The 13,973-nt window shown below is 43.3% G+C and overlaps 1 pseudogene; it reads right to left on the reverse strand.

Moving 5' to 3' along the window:
* Positions 1-2,033: 2,033 nt before the first annotated feature.
* On the reverse strand, positions 2,034-13,481 carry LOC123138441 (uncharacterized; annotated as a pseudogene).
* Positions 13,482-13,973: the final 492 nt, after the last annotated feature.

The following is a 13,973-nucleotide window of genomic DNA, read 5'->3' on the forward strand; positions in this document are numbered from 1 at the left end:
ACGAACCGGGACTATAGGTCCTTTTTTTACTAGTGACAGTTCCAAATCTTTCGATCAGCAGTGTTCGTTATCTCTGGTTTTCTAAATAAGAGAAAGTCATGCCTTGCTTATTCGCACCCTAGTTGTTTTAGAAAAAATTGAACATGGATATCTTGTCTTGAAACACGCAGGTCCATCAAATAGACGAAGTAAAAAAAATGCCCCGCGTTCGATGGGCGACCCGGGTGCACAACCCTAGCCACCGGGCACCGCCCCTCCCCACCACTCCTCCTCTCGCCGCGCGGGGTGTGTCGGCGGCGGGATCATTTCCTCTCACCCGAAGTAGGGCCTGTGAGGGGTTGCTTCTCCGGCTGAGCTGGCGTGTGGTGCGGAGGCAAGCACAATATGGTGCAGGGAGCTCGCAAATGTGACGTGACAGAGCGCAAAGGCCGGTGGCGGCGCGTTTCGTGGTGGCTGGACGACCTGGCCTGATCAGGTCTCGGGCGAGCCTGTTGGTGTGTGGTGTCGCTCATAGCTGGTGAAACGGGGCGGCCAGGCCTGACACGGCCCGACCTAGCTATCCTAATCGTGCCTGGCACGACCCGACCCGCCGAGGCACGATTATTATACGGGTCATGTCGTGCCGGCCCATGTGCTGCAGCCTGCAGCACAGGCACGGTCCATCTGCTAATTGGGCCGGCCCACCGGCACGCCAGGCCCACTAGTCTGCCTACTATTTGACGCACTGAGAGTTTTTAGCCTATTTTTAGCCTATAAGATAATCGAGTCGGGTCGTGCCGGCCCGCGTGCTCAGCCTAGCAGTCCAAGCATGGCCCAGGGCTGCCGCGTGTCGTGGCCCATGGTGGACCGTGTCGGCGTGCTCGCGGGCCGGCCTGGTTGGCCCGGGCCATTTGGCAAGCTATAGTGTCGCTGGCTTGGCCATGGGTGTGGCCTGGTGCTCCGACGTTTGTAGGGTCTGGGGGCCACCGTTGGCACAACATGTGGTGTTTCCTGCAAGGGCCTGCTGGTGGTTGGCCGCAACTCTGGACGGTGCGGCGGGTTCGATCTGGCCCTGTGGGGCGTCTTCGAGGTGACCATGGTGTTAGATTGTGTTGTGGAGTCGTCGGGCCTTAACGGCTGCTTGGCACCATGGCGATGTAGATGGTTGCAGTGGTGGCTAGGTGTGGAGGTGTTGGTTGTTTTTTTACGGTGGTGTTGCTGGGGCGAGGCGATGCAGCTTCATCTGTTGGGTGTTGCGGCAATGGCGGCGGAGTGAAACAACATGGATGGTGCGCCCCATTTCGGTGGGCGGGGATGTAGGTGAGACGATTTGGATACTCCTGTTTGGTCAATGCCATCGATGACAACAACTGTGGATGATGTTTCCCTTTCTTGGAGGCGACGATGTGGTGTGTCGGCACTTTGCTCTCTCTCTCACTTGTTTGGTTATCTCTACGCAGAAGTCTAGATTCTGATTCGCATCAGCGATGGTGACGTCCTTGACATCGTTCCTCTCTTGGGAGAGAGGTCTTTGTTCGTGTTCCTTTGGTGTTCGCCGCGGTTCTGGATTGTTCGTCAAGGACACTATGTATGATGTCACGGGTAAGTTTTGGATTGTTCGTCAAGGACAGTAGGACACTATGTACGATGTCACGGGTAAGTCCAGTACAACGACTTACTTGAGGTCGTCCTAGTTTGCCACCCACCCCCCAACTCTTTTCAGCAATCAAGAGTGGTTGGTGCATTGGCAAGGAGATTTTGTTTCGAGTTATTGCTCTTTGAAGGTGACTGACCTCAGTCGAGGCGCATCCTTGTTGGCCAGTGCAGGGCAATGCCCTTATGCGTTGGAGTTGTATTGTGTGCGTTCGAGTTGGAGTGTTGTTCGCTACTCACCGGCATGTGGTGGGAGCTTGCCTATATTCTTGAGCTTTACCCTCTGTCTTCTAGAAAGTTAAGACACAATTTGGGGTGCTCACTAAATAAATTAAAAAGAAAGATATCTTGTCTTGAGTATTTCATCATTCAAGCATATATCCACAGTTGGCATCACCACATGCACAAAAATAATAACTAGAAGTCCATGTCAAACAAAGTCAAGGTGACAACAATCGAGACGAGTGTCTGCAGCTTCTTTGTTCTAATTCTTAATTATGCAGAACCATCATAACACCATAATAATATACTTCCTCTGATCCATATTAATTGTCGCTGACTATCGGGGGAGTAATAAATCTACAAAGTATCACCTTGAAATACTTGCTAGGCAAGTGGAACTGGGACAACGAGATGAGGGCAACGGTAGACATAGTATAGCACTACTGGAGTTGCCTTCCATAAAAATGCAACGGAGCATCATCATCGAATAGGGGATGGTACCAATATGGCTTAGGCACCGGCCACCTGTCCTCCAAATTCTTTTCAGTGCAAATTCATGTTAAAACAAATACTAAATGAATTTGCAGTGCGAAACAGCACAAATACCTGTTTTTCTTAACTGTTGCGGCACCCATTATGTCAGTGGCATGGTCCATTCCTCTTTGTCATAGAAAGAAAGAAAATATTAATGCAAGCACCCCGAATGGATATATATCTAGACAACAAGAACCCGAGACAGATACAAATGAGACAACAAAACAGGGAAAGATGTACCTTTGAGATGGGAGATCAATCCCGCTTAAAACTTCCACGATGATTGCCCTCGGCAGGTAAGGAGTTACACCAGTTTCACCATAGAAGTTCATGCCAACAAAATACCCATTATCAAAATTAACAAGGGGCCCTCCAATCCCAACCTAGTACACGAAATAGAATGGAGAAGTTGTAATGCCTTGGATAGATTATGATGATAACTAAGTATGTGTATCAATAGATTACAGGGGAAGCACACATAGATTATGTCACACCTATCTATATCAGATTATCGGTTACCATTAGGGGGGAGGGGGGATTCACCAATGTACCTTCTTGATTTTACATGTAGAGAGCTTAAGGTCTTCGCAGTTAAGTTTCTCATTCGGACGCTTCTTGACCAATTTACCAATTGTCCCCATCAATAATCCATCCTCAGCCTCGCGCCCTATAGCAACTACTCTTCGTGTTCGTTCCACCGTGCAGAAAATATTCTCCGGACGAATACCATATAGAGGCTTCTGAAGACTGATGACAGCAATGTTATAATCTGAATGGTACAGTTCCAGTGTCCCATGAACGACCTGTTTCGGTGGGAGAAGTACTTTAATCTGAAACGGTAGATAAAGTCAACGCAATTAGCCATCATCTCACTACAGAGAACAAGGAAAGTAATTAGGAGCAACAACCTTCAGTTTCTCATCAATCTTGTCTTCATCAACCCGACTTCTAACCAAACTGGCCGAAGTAAGGATAACAGGCTTACCATTTTTATGCCACTTTATAAGTAGGCCTGTACATGAAAAATATCTCACATCTCCTACACACAAATAACTTTGGCCATTATTCAGTGGAAACAAATAATAGAATAAACAAATGATCAACATATGACTGTAAAATCACCATCGTATGAAGAGAGTGAGACAACACGCCGGCCAATATTTGTAACAACTTTCTTTGGAAGTTTAGCCCAGACCTGCTCCCCAAAGCTACGATGATCAAGATTGCAATTGTAGTCCTTATAACCATATAATTGACCAAATTCCTCTTCAAATGTATTAAACAATCTCCCATCGCCTGGTTATGGAAACAAGAAGGGAAGTTATGTCACTGCAATAGCTAGAAAAAGGTTATAGAAGATAGAAGTCGCCAATATAGAAAGCAATGACTTACATTCGAGCACAAGTGGTGGTGGCTGAGGATATGCACGTGATTTTAAATAATTCACATCTGCCATAAATCCTGAAGCAATAAAATGATCAATATGAGTACTAAAGATGATGTGTACAATAAAATCGAGAGATGTGCATATTTCAGGCCCCAACTCTTACCCTAGTCCAATCTACAACCCTCAACAATAATACCGTCTAAGAATCAACCCCGACTGTTAAAACCGGTCAGCATTCAACCTCCCCTCCCCTCCCCACATCCTGCCTTTGACCCAATTGACCGGTTTTGACCCATTGACCATCCAGTCAGATAAAATCAAAATTTCCAGAAAAAAATTCTATAAAATTTAGAAGATTAAAAAAATTGTAATGTAATATAAAAATTCTAGAAAATTAAAAACTATAAATTAATTTTTTTAATAACTTTTTTGTCATGATGCTCTGCTCAATTTTTTAAAAATGTTGTAAAAATTCCAGAAAATTTTGAAAAAAAAAAGTAGAGTCAAGAAAACAATACTAAGCATTCTGGGAAAGTTGAATTTTTTTATATTACAGATTTTTTACAAAGATTTCATTTTCTTGATTCTTTTTTTTTCATTTCATAGACTTATTTCCTGAGAATTTAGATTTTTTGCTGATGTGGCTTGCTGACTGGATGGTCAACAGGTCAAAGCCGGTCAACAAGGTCAAAACCAGGTGTGGGGAGGGGAGGGTTGAATCTTGGCCGGTTTTTAAAGGATTCGGGGTTGATTCTTAGACGGTGTTACAGTTGAGGGCTGTAGATTAGACTAGGGCAAGAGTTGGAGGTTGAAATATGCACTTCTCTTTAACATCAACATATCATTCTCTGCACATCATCAACAGATAGCATTTTGGAAGATTGATTCACACCTGATGGGACTATGCTGTATACACCATCAGGCAAGGTATATCCACGGAAGTTTGTAGAGTTTGGGCTGCAATAGAACAATGTTGAGTTTTTTCACGAAATAAATAGATGCACAGAAGTGTCAGTCCAACAGCAAAACAGCAAAAACCAACACGTGAGCCAGATCGTAGAGAAGGAAACCAGGTATGAAAAAAGACATGGAAATCAGGCTTATCAATACTAAACAGAAGTCAAGAGGATAGAGCAGATGCATAGGTCAAAAATATGAGCCACATTGTCCATGTTTAAGTCTGAACAAATGACTCCCCCTTCCTCATTTGAAAGAATATTTACCAACTTCAACACTAAGGCCATATTCTTCTCCTATCTTTTGGTTATAATCAAAAGTTCTGCTGCCACAACAAGGTAAATCCTCTCCCAGTTCTATGAGGCACATATATATATATGTGTTACCCATGGATCCATAAATCAATGGATGGATGTGGCAGACAAGCTAAGTGCAACACTTTTTTTCCGAGAATGTGCGCAACACATTTACAATGTCGATCTATCAAATTATTAGATAAAGAGTAGGAGATTAGAGGTGCTGTACATTTGTATCTATTTTTTGTTATTTCAGATTTATGAACTCCCAAAGCCCTATTGGCTTTTTCTATGACTTCTTGAAGCACCAAAATATAGGCAGTAGTGTACGTAGTATCAACAGGGAGCTGTTTTTCATATTACCACTTCGTTATTGAGATATAATTAATTGGTCATGGGGTTTTTCACTTACATTTTTTCAAGTGTTCGAGGGTTGACAAGTGATTCCATCATTCAGTTGGCAGGTTTTAGTTGACAACTTAGATAAAGAATGAATAATGTTAATTTGTGAGGATATGCTTATTCGTGGACGTTTATCTATCAACAGTTCTCCCCTAATTTTCTGTCATGTTCTGATCGCTCTTATGGTTGTAGGGCAAATACAAAATAGTTAATTATTTTGCTAAGTGTGAGGTCTATTTCTTACGATAGTTGCATGTAATATGTTATCTTGTTCAACTCTTCATATGATATTTGTGAGAACACTTAAATCCCTTCAATGCCTGTATCAAAAGATGGTTCGCCTTACAAGGGAGGCACTAGAACAGGATGTGTGTTTTGAACAAAACAAATATAGATACGCAAATTGGGGATGATGTAGCTCATAATCATAAGTACTAGAAGCAAAGGAGACATACCTGAGCTTCTCCAAATATTCCAAGTGTACACGAAGCGCAACACGCGGTAGGAACCAGGTAGTTTCCTTATCGATGTCAACCTCAATGCTCAATCCCACAACGTCCCCAGCTAGATTAATAACTGGCCCTCCAAGTCCAGCCTAGAGCCAAAAAGAATAAAGCAGTAAGGGTCGCAAAGGAAAAATGACTTTGGTGCCCAAAGTTAATTAGAATGACAAAATAAAAGGGGTTGGGATTACGGCGCAATAATTTTGTTCCACATTTTTCATCATGCCAAAAAAGTACGTAGGAAATAGCGAACAGCTTACCTCTGTGATAGGACAAGGGAAAGGGATCAGAGCATCTGTAGCTTGCTGCTGTGACAGGATATCAATAGGCCCGAGCTAAAGGCTCGCCCAACAGCTACTAGATCATGCTGCCAGTCTATATGAGAGTGCAGATCTACAGGAAGTACTTTTCCGAAGCGGAAGGACGTGACAATCGCAATATGACTATCATACAGCCCCAAGAACCCATCGAAACTTGCTTTGTTGGGAAGGCGCACATTAACCTATAGTGAAAAGAGTAGTATGCATCAGCCCAATCGATCACATTTACCTTGAAAAACAAAGGGAAAAATTGAACACACGGGCGATTAGCAGCACCAACCCTCAAATTATCAGCTCTGTTTCTGTTCTTTTCAAATTCTGTAACCAAACGTTTTGAAGTCACAAATCTTGACACTACTGGAAACGTCGTTCCCTTGTGTTGTAAAGCTACGCCCGAGCATGCAAATAACATCTTATCTCCTGCATAAAATCGTCATTTAGATCATGAACTAGTGATGATTAAATACAAATTAGAAAATTCAGAAGCGGAAAGACGCATAATTACCATCATATAAAGCAAGCGAGACAACCTTGGAAGTCAATGAATCATCAGAAACTGCATCTGTATAACCAAATGGCTTCTCTACAAAACTCCGGCTCGGAACAGGTGGATCAGGACATCCAAATCGATCCAAATAATCTTCATTGCACTTGTCCATGGTCTTGTTGACTAATTAAAGAACATGGTAAACCACGACCGTGAGTTCTCTATAATAGTAAAGCAATATATGCAAGAGAAGGAAGAACCAACAAACATGAAATCACTGACTCACGTTGCACCATTCGTTCTATATTGCGTCTTTGGCGAGGAGTAACAGTAGAAATCAAATAGTCAATCTTGCTCTTCTCTGTCGGCCTGAAGCAAAATATAATTGGCCAGAAATGCTTAGTAGAGAATCATATCCCTAGTAAATATTAGAGGCCCAAAGCGACATTAAAAAGGCCAATTGAAAAATAGGCCCTACGCATGGAAAAAACTTATAGAAACAAATTTTTTTAGCACATCATTAATATAACTTTTTGTCCCTTGCAAGAATTTCATCTTTGCTAAAAGATACATATGAGAACTCATAAGTACTAAAATAATCCCTCCTTTCACCAATATAAGATGTTTTGGAAATTTCAGTATGAACTACATATGCAGACTGAAATGAGTGAACATACATACTAAAACACGTCTATATACATTTGATTCAGAAAAAAGTTAGAACATCTTATAATTTGGAACGGAGGGAGTAACTTTTTAATAAAACGCCTCATCCTTCTAACTTTCCTTGATATAAAAACATGGAATATCTTAGTATGCAATGGTACCTAAAATATCATTTCCTAGTGCAATTGTAGCCAATGCATTGAGTAAGGGCTTGTTTGAGGAAATCTCCAAAGAGAGTGAGGTTAGAGCTGTTGGGTTAACTGATTTCCAAAAGAAAATTCTCACTTTTGTTCATACTATGTATTATAAATTTTCAATTATTACTAATACTAGTTACCAGTATCGAAGAAAAAATTAAGGGCCTTTCCCCAGCATCAGTTGGAAACCAAAACAGAAGTACTATCTGCATGTGTTTGTGGAATTACTTGCGGCTGGTTATGATGGAGAGGTAGTGGGAAAGGGTCAAAGAGAAGTAGGTGAGATCTCAAAAGAAGAGGAAGAAGAAAATATTTCGAGTCGCAGAGATCAATCAAATACTCGACTCGAACTGATCCATGCACAACTACCACTAAATATTACTCCCTCCGTCTCATGTTATAAGAGCGTTTTTTACACAATTAAAATAGATGCTTACAGCTGAAATAATGGTTCCCCGTCAGGAGTAACAGTTGAAAGCAATGGGCCACGAGTCGCTTCTTGGACCCTCTTCCTCTTCTTTCGCTCTATAATGTGTGTTCCGCGAGGAGTAGCACTTGAAACCAATGAGCCACGACTGGGTTCTTGGTTCCTCTTCCTCTTCTCCCGCTCTATAATGCGTATTTCGCGAGGAGTAGCACTTGAAACCAATGAGACACGACTGAATTCTTGATCCCTCTTCCTCTTCTCTCGCTCTATAATGCGTGTTTCGCGAGGCGTAGCCCTTGAAACCAATGAGTCGCGACTGGCTTCATGGTCCCTCTTCCTCTTCTCTTTCTGCATCTTTGCAGTCCTGGAGCAAATAAATAAAGCCATAGAAATGTTTAGTATAGCGCCATATTCCTAGCAAGATATTGTAGGCCCAAAGCAAAATCTAAAAGTAGGTGCCATGCGTAGTGAAAGAAACACTTCTAAAAACAAAGCTTTTTTCATACATCATTAATATAATTTTCTGCCCCTTCTAAGAATTAGATCTTTGCTAAAACGAACGTACGAGAACTCGATCGTAAGTATGAATCCAACTTTTTGATAAAACGCCTCATACTTGAGGAAAAACTTTAGATATCTTTGCATGCAATGTTCTCCAAAATATATTTTTCTCGTGCTATTGCACCCAATGCATCCAGTACGTCTTTCTTGTGAAGACAGATTGGACTTGAACAAGTTCTCCTCGTGATGCCATAGTCACTACTCACAGGAATAACTGAATTGCTTGCATGGAACGCCAAACTGGGAATCAATAAATAAAATGCAGTGTCTTATGTGGAAATAAAAATGATGTCGAATTACTGGCAGCCACTAGTGGCTATGATGTGGGAAAGGGTCGGCGAGAAGTACGTAGATGAGATCGAAAAGAAGATTGAAGAAGATAATCTTTGGAGTCACGGAGATCAACCAAATACAGTACTAGCAACTGAGGAAATAGACGCTTACAGCCGCGTAATTGGTTCCGCGCACCGATGCGCAACGTGGACGGGATGTGCCGGGGTGGATCTGTGAAGAGCTGGCGGCGAGATGAAGCAGCCGAGTAGGAGACGATGGATTTGAGGAACGAATTAGGGCTTGAGGGGCATCACGGACTTGCTTGCTGTGGCCTCTCTTATTCCCGTTTGTGAATGTGAACTTTCCATATCTGAACCTCAACTTTCAACAAGTACCAAGTTGCAACACCAGGACAGATAGATTAGGGCCCGCAGTCATGGGCAGCCTGCGTGATTCCTGGAACGCTGACGTGCTTGGTCTATCCACTGCAAAACCTCAAAGGGCGCCGGAGCTACTACCGAAACCACGCATCTTGGCTGGGACATTGGGGGTGAGCGGATCACCATGCCGCTGGATAGGTGCTGCAACGAGGACGACGAGATGGGAAGGAGCAGGCCTACGACCATAATTCTCATACAACAATTATAATCATGCGCAGCCCCGTTTCAAAACCATAACAGTAAATGTGTAGCTAGGTTAAAATAGACATCTTAATTCTTGCATGAAATTTATATTAGTATTACCTCCATCCCGATTTACATGTCTTTGAGTTGTCTACATAATTCGGGACAGAGGGAGTATAAAATAGCCACAAGATCACATAGCATCTTCAAACACAAGAACTACTACATATCCACATTAGTCCAGAAACAAAGTACAACAATATCAATGCATATCAGACTATGAAACTGCGAGCAAAGCAACACCAAAGTTCTTCATGCGCCCCCAAGGCCACAAGAAACCAAGTTATCATCCCGTGACAATCACTCGCTCCAAAAAGCCCTTCATGTCGAAAGTGACAGGCACGCATGTAGGAGTACTCGGAAGACACCTGTCTTTGTTCCCTCTGATGATAAACTACAGGTAAATTATTGACAAGCGCTCTGTTTCTCTGTTGGGAAGTGATACAGATTGGTCTGATTTGCTAATGGCACAGACAGTGTAACACCAGATGATACCAAATTCTTCTCACGCTTTGTCAGGAGCTTCGTGCTCTCTCTGCGGATGTTCTTACAACTGGGAAACTCGGCTGGATCAATGGCGCCTGTGCCGATGATCTTTGTCTCCAGACGAGTAGTAGCCGGCACGGTCTGGAGAGGCGACAAATAAGACAGATGAGAAACATGATTATTTTTTTAGTGGAGGACACCATGGCCCATGGGATTGATGAAGTGAGGTTTGCAGAGCAAATGTACGTACCGCGTGACGAGCGGTGCCTTGACTTCTCCTTGTCCGAGTATCCTGCATTGGAGGGGGATAATGCAATATGAGGATAACGCATTACATCTCAAACAGTGTAGTACCAACAGAAATGTTCATGATAGTACCTGAACTCTTGTCTCTCGAGCGGTGTCTCTTGGCTCTATCACGCTCCCTCTCATGATCAGAATCTCTACCCCTAATATCACGGTCACGGCCTCTTGATCTGCTTCTTTCTCTTTCCTCAGCACGGTCGACATTAGGCTCTGACCTCTCACTCTTCGAATTCGCTGCCTGGTCTCCTTTTCCATTTAGCTCAGCAGGCAACGGCTTATCCTTGGTATCACTGTTCTCCTTCACTTTCTCTCGTCCTGCTTTGTTCAGTGAATTCTTCTCCTGGCTAGAACTCAAAGGTACAGGAGTACCCCTATCACTAGCAACAGCACTTGCTGGACTCTCCTGTATAGAAGTGCAAATAAATCCAGCAAAAATTACAAAATAACTTCAAAAGCAACAAGATAATCTATAGTGATGTTCCTTACCTTAGACGCGTGTGTATCCGAGGCCCTTCTAACACTGAAGGAATCATTATCTTTATACACTGGTATATATTGTGCCTTTGGGAGGCTGTAGAGGTGAGCAAGAACCCTGCAAACTTCCTGAATTGCTGCCTCATCAGCATCAAAGACTGTCCACCAAGGAGGCTCTTCTGGAAGGGGAACTCGGTGCCTCCTAGCTGCGGCATACACAACTCCGCATGCTACTACTTCACTCTTAAACCGTACACAAAGAGTTGTCCGCAAGCTGATATAACAAACGTAGACTTGTTAGTAAGAGTGGATAACCAAGTACAAATGAAAAGGCAGATACAAACGTCCCTCAAAAGAAGAAAAGGCAGATGAACAACGGAACTTGGTATCAAGTAAAATGCAAGGTTTTAATGAATAAGCATTATACCAAGAAAAAAGAAAGCATCTAATGAACTACTCACTCCGTAAACTAATATAAGACGTTTTAGATCACTATAATTTTATATCTCCCTTAAAGAAAGATCTAGAAGGGGAGCCTTGGCGCAGTGGTAAAGCTGCTGCCTTGTGACCATGAGGACACGGGTTCAAGTCCTGGAAACAGGCTCTTGCAGAAATGTAGGGAAAGGCTGCGTACTATAGACCCAAAGTGGTCGGGCCCTTCCCCGGACCCGCGCAAGCGGGAGCTACATGCACCAGGCTGCCTTAAAGAAAGATCTAGCAAGTTCATTCCCTACAAACAAGTGCACGTGCACTTGGGGACCAGACCAGGCTGCAGCAGTACCGCATCACAGCATGTAGCAGGAGCATCAATTAACATATTAGGATAAATAATTTGCAGATCAGACACGCAACATGAATATAATTAACAACAATAAGATAATCCATGATCGAACAAAGTACCTATCATTGGCAAGGTTCCATGCTTCTTGTGTCAGCTCAGGGGCTTCGAGTGTTGCAAGGTAGTTCGAGATGAATTTGTGCGGGTGTTCAACGTGGCAAATAAACCCCATCTCCTTCAACAGATGTCGTTCAGTCCTTATCAGATCATGCCTCAGCTCTGTATATTTCTGCAACAAAGATGAGAGTAGCAGCTTTCAATTAACTACTATCCATGGAAAATAACTTACATATTTACAAAGAGCTGCAACAACAACATATGATACAGCAGCAATAATGCAAAAACTAAGGTACAGATGCCATTCTAAGTTTCAAGTTTTTCTCTGCCACAACTATTAAGAAATGTGAATGTAAAAATGTTTCCAGGAAAATAGGATATGGGGAATAAAGTTCTGGTTATTTGAACAAAACATACCGTTGAAAATACATCCAAGAATTCTATTGGTAGGTTTTCTCTTCTGCATTCCATTCTATGGAAGACAAATATGATATGCTTTGATCTTCTTGGACTCTCCTCCAACTTCCCAGCCAACCAAACACAACTAGCAGCAACTCTCTGCAAGAAGAAGAAGAAAATCGAAGAGGCTCATTAGTCATTAGCTCAGCTCATAAAAGTCCGAGAATGGTTAGGCTGCAGTAAACTGGAGACAAACCTATTTACCTTGGCGCTAAACCGTGCAAATGATTTCTTGCAGTAAAACCGATGGAACAGTACTTGTGCTGTGGCCATCACTGCTTGTGGTCTTTGCTGAGTGAAGGAATCGGCAACACACATAATCAAATGTAGAAGAACAAAAAACTATAATGCAATAATTATGTCTGTTTAATCTTTTTTTTGCGGGATATGTCTGTTTAATCATAACTTGTCAATAAGATTAACATACTGATATATGTGAAGTTTTGCGATATAACTCACTGTGATATCTTCAAATAGTTTAGTATGAAAACAAAGTTTTTACTTTAGTATATTATCAACTATGATGGAGTCACGTCTTTACTGCTTTCGTAGCCAAATCACATTGCAGAGGACATCAACTCTCTATGCTATTCAGTCTGTTATAATTAATTGTTAATCCACTGAAGTAAAAAAAAAAAACTTTGTTTTCGCACTAACCTATTTGAAGATGTCAAAATGAGCTGTGTTTCATCTATGTAACCCTAAGCGAATCCTAAGCCTAATGCACGCAAAACTTGCGTTTGAATGTGCTCGATTTCCCATGGAAGTTTACCACCAAACCCTAGAAAAACTTATGAACATGCAAAATTCGAGAACAAAGGGAGGCGGGGGGAGAGGGAGGACAAAAGGATACAGCCTGAGGAGGATGCCGCTCTCCTGGATGAGGTCGCAGCCGTAGACGCGGAGGGTCGTCTCGGCGGCCTCGTCGATCCCATCCTTCCGCGACGGCGACTCGCGCAGCTGCTCGTCCGTGAGGTAGAACGTGTCGATCGCCGTGTAAATCATGTCTCCCACTGCTCACGGCGTCCAATCGGGGCAGGACCCGTCCGGCCGGGGCGGCGCGCCGTGGCGGCTGGGGGTAGGGGGAGGCCCCGGTGAGATGGCCGGCGGCTGAGGGGAGGCGAGGTGAGGCGGCGACGGAGGTAGGGGCAGGGAGGAGGCTGGGGGAGCTCGGGGAGGGAAGAAGGCGACGGCGTGCGAGCGGGGGGTTGGCGGCGGCGTCGCGCGATAGGGAGGACCGGGGTGGAGACCTCGCCCCTCGAGGAAAGGGGATGGGATCGGCTGGGGTGGCAATTTTGCGGTAATTTTGCTGAATCACCAGGGATACTTCGGGCTTGCGATATCGAAATCGAAGCGATCGGCCTTCGCGCAATCACGCTGTACATTGGTCGGCTGAGTAAAAATTGACACTCCTCAAAAAAAATTTTACAGACTTGCCTTTTCCGGAACTTTAAAACGCACAAATATACGGGTTAAAAATATTTTTTTAAATGACCCTTTTTCATGATGTCCGGTCTGTGGCATCATATTGAATGACGAGACAACTACCTATACTCAAGCACCTCTGCTTAAGTCGTCGTGTTATCTAGCACAACACTCTAGACCAGGGCGTCATACTATCTAGCATGGCGCCTCAGCCCCAGGCACCATGAAGATGAGTCTCTTTTAAGATACTCCCTCCGTCCGGAAATACTTGTCGAAGAAATGCATAAAAATGAATGTATCTAGAACTAAAATACGTCTAGATACATCTATTCCTCCGACAAGTATTTCCGAACGGAGGGAGTATTTTGAGATTTGACTCAC

This window comes from Triticum aestivum, chromosome 6B (assembly GCF_018294505.1).
Source record: "Triticum aestivum cultivar Chinese Spring chromosome 6B, IWGSC CS RefSeq v2.1, whole genome shotgun sequence".
NCBI classification, from domain to species: domain Eukaryota; kingdom Viridiplantae; phylum Streptophyta; class Magnoliopsida; order Poales; family Poaceae; genus Triticum; species Triticum aestivum.